Here is a 6,541-nt window from a genome sequence, read left to right as displayed (position 1 = left end):
ATTATATTTCCCAAATCTTTTACATCATTAACTTTTACTTGAATGAGTTCATCGCATCTACAAGCTCCTGTGACTCCAAATATTAGTGCAACCTAAAAAATATAGAATTATTAATTTTGTAACAATAAAAAAAGTTGGAAAATGCAAGGAAATTCTAAAACATGACGTAATTTTAAGACATCTATATTTATGAGTTTTTACAACATTCTTCCAATGAGCTATCTTTATTTCCGAAAATTGTTTATTATTCTCGTAATGGATACTATAAAATAACTTGAAGTTTACAAATTATAACAAAATTTTGTATTACAAATATAAAAAGGTTAAATATATATCTACCTATAATTTAAAAAGTACATACCTTGGTTGCTAAATATTTATCATCAGGTGCTTTATTCAGGAATTCGTCAAATTCTTTTTTAGACAAAACTTTCGACTTTTTTGGTTTATAATTTTCACCTTGTCGTTTCAAAAATGTAATTAATTTTGAATATTTCTCAATATTTACATTATGTTTAATTTAGATTTTACCATTGAATATTGCGCCCATAAAGTTGAACTTTTCAGTGTTCTGGATAATCTTGTAAAATATGCTATCATCACATTTTCTGAATAAATATGTGCATTATTTTCTTTTGCCCAATTTATGAATTTATCATAAGCATTTTCATAAATTTTTCTCGACTTTGTTGGTATAAGTGTTGCCACTGATGTATTTGCAATTTCCAGTAATTCTGGTGGTGTGCACTGCATTTCTTCAGACATTTTAAAAACGACCCGACGCGACATCAAATTTCAACTGACACTTAATGAAACGTCAAAGCTTCTTGAATCTTTAATTCGTTGCTAGGATACTTACCTACACATTGTTACATTTTTTTACTAGTTAAAAAATGAAAAATATTTGTACTAGTTAAACAATAGGCTGCTTCTAAAGGAGGTGTTGCACTATATAATATAAGTATTATTATACGCTTGAAGAAAAATATATATACATACCTAATTCTCTCCTACATATATCTAGGTACGCTTAACTAGATAGTCTTAATAAACTTGTAGCCTTTTAAAAAATCTGTAATACCTATTTTGTTCTTGATTAATATAAAATATACAAGTGTCTTTTAAGTGGCATATTAATGTATATTGTACTTCTATACCAGTTATTTGACTGATGTCATTTATGACATCCAGGGGAAAAAGAATATTGTTGATCTGCAGGTTAAAGTACATGGTAGCTTCTTTTCGGCGACTTATTTTTTTCTGCATGAAGCTGAACCAAGCTTTTTTTAGCATTATTGTTCGTCTCCTTTCTATATTTTTGCGTCTTTGTTAACTCAAATATCATATCGTCATTGTCACCACCTATAATAACACATACTTCTAGTATGTGTATAATAATGAATAAAATGCAAACAAATAATGCTACAGTTTAGAGAATAACGTTTGGCTCTGTTGTAACACAGAAAATTTTGAACTTTTCAACTGTACTTGGTCAGAAAGTAACAAAAAGTTTTCTTAACAAAGCCGATTTATTTTATTCAAGTTAGTCTCTTTCCAACTTAGTACAGCGATTTGCATGGTCTAAAACAGGGATGCACAGACTTATAGGGAACAGGGGCCACTCGGGAAAAATATAAGCCAAGGACGGGCCACTACAAACAATATTTATTAACACAAAATTTTTTATTTTTAAATAGTATGAAATACAATGATAAAAATAAAATAACCTTCAAAAATGTTTGTTGTAATAATTATGTAATCATTACAATGTAATATTTCATGTTTTATTATTTTGATGCATGACATTGCATTGAACTAACAAGTTTTTTTATATTTGGCTCCACATTACTTGTAGCCACACGTATAATTGCTTCCAAATTTTCATTTGCCAGACGGTTTCGGTTTTTCGTTTTGTTAAGTTTCATCACTGAAAACGTTTGTTCACAAATATACGTCGATCCAAATAAGCTTGCGCATTTCAATGCATTTATTCGCAACTCTTTATAAGCGTTTTTATCAACGCAACGGTAGAAGTTGAGTAAATTACCTTCATTAAATTTGTTTCTTAAATTATCATCATTTTGCATGTCTATTAATTCCAGCTGCATTAATTCCGGCGCATTTTCGGGTGAAATGTTGAAAGGATTGCTGAAAATGTCCAATAGCGGTTTAACTTTTTTGAAGTCTACAAAACGATTTTCAAAAGCTTGTATCAAAATATCAATTTTTTCAACATGAGCGAAATTGACGTCAGTTTTATTGAACTTCTCCATAATTTTTTTGTAGTTCGGAAAATGGCCGTAATTGGCTGAATTGATTTGTGTCCTGAAAAGACTCAATTTGCATTGAAAGGACGAAACATGAGAGTATAGCTGCGAAATCAATTGATCTTTGCCTTGGAGTCGCGTATTTAAGACATTCAAGTGATTTGTGATGTCTACAAGAAACGCTAAGTCACACAGCCAATCAGGGTTGTCGAGTTCGGGGACGTCGTTTTTCTTTTCCGCCAGAAATAGTTGGATTTCTTCAATCAAGTTAAGAAATCGCTGTAGTGTCAACCCACGACTTAGCCACCTTACTTCAGTGTAAAACAGGAGATCACCATATTCGCTTTCAATATCCTCGAGAAATTGTTTGAATTGTCGGTGATTGAGACCTCGTGATTTTATAAAGTTTACGGTAGGTACTACAACTTTCATAACATTTTCAAATCCCAATAATTTTGAACAGAGGGCCTCTTGATGTATAATACAATGAAACTGCATTAATTCCTTGGTATTTATGTTTTTAGTTTGTAAATATGTTTTTAACAGAGTTACTATCCCAGATGTACTTCCAACCATTGAAGGTGCTCCGTCAGTTGTAATTCCAGATATTTTCGTTAAATCCAAATCCATTATAGAACATTTTTCTAGAAGAGCTTTGAGCATGTCACTTCCCCTGGTTTGACTTGTCAAAGAACTCATACCAATCAGTTCTTCACTCACTTCAAAATTTTGCGTTACACCTCGTAAAAATATTAATAGTTGAGCAGTTGAACTTATATCTGTAGATTCGTCGAGCGCTATAGAAAAATACTCAAAACTTCTCGATTTCGTAGCTAATTGCTCTTCTATATTATCTGCTAATGCGGTAATTCTTCTTTGAACAGTCATCCGATTTAACTGAATTTTTTCAAACTTCTTTACATTTTCCGGACAAATTTTTTTTGCGGCGATATCCAAACATTGCTTAACAAACTCACCATCTTTAAAAGGCCGACAAGTTTTCGCTATTATTCGAGATATTTCAAAGCTAACTTCAGTGGCTGTTTCAGCATCTTGAATTGGTTTTGTAAACATAGATTGCTGGCCTATTAGTTCCCGTTGTAAAGTGGAAATTCTTTGCGTTCGATTTTCGCCAGTTAATTTGGTAAAAGTTGGATGCTGGGTTTCATAGTGCCTTTTCACATTATATTCCTTCGGAATAGAAACACTACTCTTGCATATTAAACAGACAATTTTGTTATGCGATGAAATAAAAAAGTATTTTTCGGTCCAAATATCATGAAACTGTCGATTTTCATCTTCAACCTTACGACTACGTTTCTTACTGGGGCCTGGTTTATCCATATCAAAATTAATATTATATGTTACAGTCGGTAAAAGCCAAGTTCGAACGACGAAATATTTACTCGTCACAGATTACAGTTCTCAAACAGTATAACGTTCGCTTATCCGTAGTCAAAACTTAACTGCCCCGGTAGCCGGCGATGCGTCGTATTTATACGAGTTACCAAACATCGAGAACCATCCACTTTGTTCGGGGATCGACGTGTTTCGCGAATCTGTAATCTAGTTGATGCGACAGATTCCTAGTCTCGTAATAATATGCTTGGACCGGAGCGCGGCGAGTAGAATACTTTTAAAATTCGTTGGCGGGCCACATAAACATCGACAGCGGGCCGCATGCGGCCCGCTGGCCGCGGCATGTGCATCCGTGGTCTAAAAGCATGTCGAATGAGCGTTTTAGATCGTTGTCCGGGGATCCTTAGGAATGTCGGTACAAGCCTTTTGGATGGATTCTACGTCCATAAAACGCTATTCTTTCATTGGCACATGCATTTTTCCGAAAAGGTAAAAGTCGCCCGGTGCCAAATCAGTCAAATACGAGGAGTGGTTTACAGTTAAATGCGATTTTTAGTCAAAAAAGGGTCACGAGTTGGCGCGTTATCGTGAAACAAACGCCAACTTCCTTCTGCGCGATATTCTGGTCGAATACGCGAATACGATGCACCAAACGCCAAGATAGAATTGGACATTAATGGTTTGGCCCGGTGGAACGAATTCTTTGTGGTCAAAGCCCTTGGAATCGTAAAAGCAAATCAACATCATCTTTTTTTGACTGACCAAACGAGATTTTTTGGGTTTTGGCTCGTCTGGTGCCTTCTACTTTGGCGCTTGGTTTCTGGATCGTATTGAAAACACCACGTTTCATCACCAGTCACAATGTTGTACAAGAAGTACATTTTGTCCTCTTGATGATGTCCTTCGAATGTTGAATTCTGAACAATTTTTGGTAGTCAGTTAACTTGTGCAGAATAAACCGTGCACACACTTTTCGGTAGCCCAAACGTTCGGCCCAAATGCGAAAAATAGATGTTTCTGAGATGCTCAATTCCAATTCCATGAATTTCAATGAAGATTTTGGCTGATTTTTGAATCAACGCACAGTTTTGATGGGATCTGCGGTAATCACGGATTTCGGTTGGCCAACATGTTGCTCATCGTTTATGTCCTCACGACCGTTTCTAAATCGCGTATACCGCTCATGAATTCTATGGGATAAACAATCATCACCATATACTTGGTTCATCAATTGAAACGTTTCGGTAAAAGTTTAAAACAAAAGTTAATATTAGCTCTTTGTTCGATGTTCACAGACGCAATAACTCCTCTTCTATTAGTCCAAATGTCATGAAATTTTGACAGTACATCAGTGAAGGATTTACCTTTCCGATAATTGTTAATAGATAGCCTCACTGGAAATACCTATTTTTGAAAAATCCTGCTCAATTTGGAATGCACCTTGTAGTTTGCGTATTATGTTCGAGGGTGATCACAGCAGCAAAAAAGTCAAACATGTGCCTCCACAATTTAAAAATGATGGAAAATCAAAAAAAAACATAAGTTATAGAACGTGCAATATACATATTTAATTTTGATGACTGCTGTTGCATATATTATTTAAATTATTAAAAGTGCTCATATTTTTATGGTAGGTAACATTACATCAGTCTCTATTTATAAAGTAAGGAGACATTTTCAAGTTTTTTCTCGTAAATTTGGTGTGTATTAACGGTTTTTGCTGAATTAATTAATATATTAGATTTACTTTACTTCAAATTTAGTATTAATTCAAATAAATTAGAATAATTTTAATACAAATCTTTTTCAAAGGCAAAAATTTTGTTTTTTTTTCAAATGGAACACCCTGTCTTTTTTAACTAGATGTGAAAGACCTTCTCAAAATATAAAACTTTCATAATAAGTGTTATATATCAGTTCCTCATATTTTACGATATTTTTCGCAATTTCTTTATTTTTCATTTTTTTTACCATAAATAGCGTCGACGTACTAGGACTAAAGAGCTGAATCAAAAAAGCATTGCTTAAATCTTTACTTTTTGCAGAAAAGATCAATGATCCTAAATTATGTAGCTTTCTTATTCTTATTGAATTTTTAATGAACGAGACATCTTTTATATGATCGCAAAATATATATTTGTTGATATAACAAAGTTTTATTAAGTGTTACAATAGATGTTCAAAAATACTTCCTCTTTCTGGAATACGCAAGTTAATTCGGTGAACGATATTAATGTAAACGTATGTAGCATTTCTGGTGTAATATCAAGACAAGCTTGTCTTATTCTATTTATCATATCGTCACGAGTAATTTGTGGTTCTATATACCCCGCTTTTTACAAACCCCCACAAAAAAGTCAAGTGGTGTAAGGTCACATGATCTAGGAGGCCATGACAGTGGCCCAACTCGACCAATCCATATATTAGGATAAATTTCATCAAGATAGTCGCGGCTTCTTCTCTTGAGACATTCATAACGAACAAGTAACAATAAAACCATACAAACANTCGTAGATTTCAGTACCTAAAACCTTGATGGTTTGATCATTTTTTGAACCTGTTTATTCGTTTTACTGCGGCGTCTTTGAAAATACTCTGGTGGAATGACATAACATTCCTATTATTTGATAAGCTTTAGATTATTCAGTTATTAAATGTTTGAAATTATTTGTCTTTGCGGAAAACACTATTTAAAGAATATGGGGCCCTTAAGAAACTGAGAATTTCAACATGTGGTATCTCAACGAAAAAAAAAAAATATTTGAGCAAACTCAACGGCATTCAAAGGAGGGAGCCTTGTACTTTTAGATTCAATGTATTAGTTTTTTGAAAAAAAATAGATGGCATTACAACATAACCTCAAGCATGACGAAAAACAGCGTTTTTTCCACATTTAGGTTGGGATATTTCAAAAA

This window comes from Anoplophora glabripennis, unplaced genomic scaffold (assembly GCF_000390285.2).
Source record: "Anoplophora glabripennis isolate ALB-LARVAE unplaced genomic scaffold, Agla_2.0 scaffold174, whole genome shotgun sequence".
Lineage (NCBI taxonomy): Eukaryota > Metazoa > Arthropoda > Insecta > Coleoptera > Cerambycidae > Anoplophora > Anoplophora glabripennis.
This window is presented reverse-complemented; position numbering follows the sequence as displayed.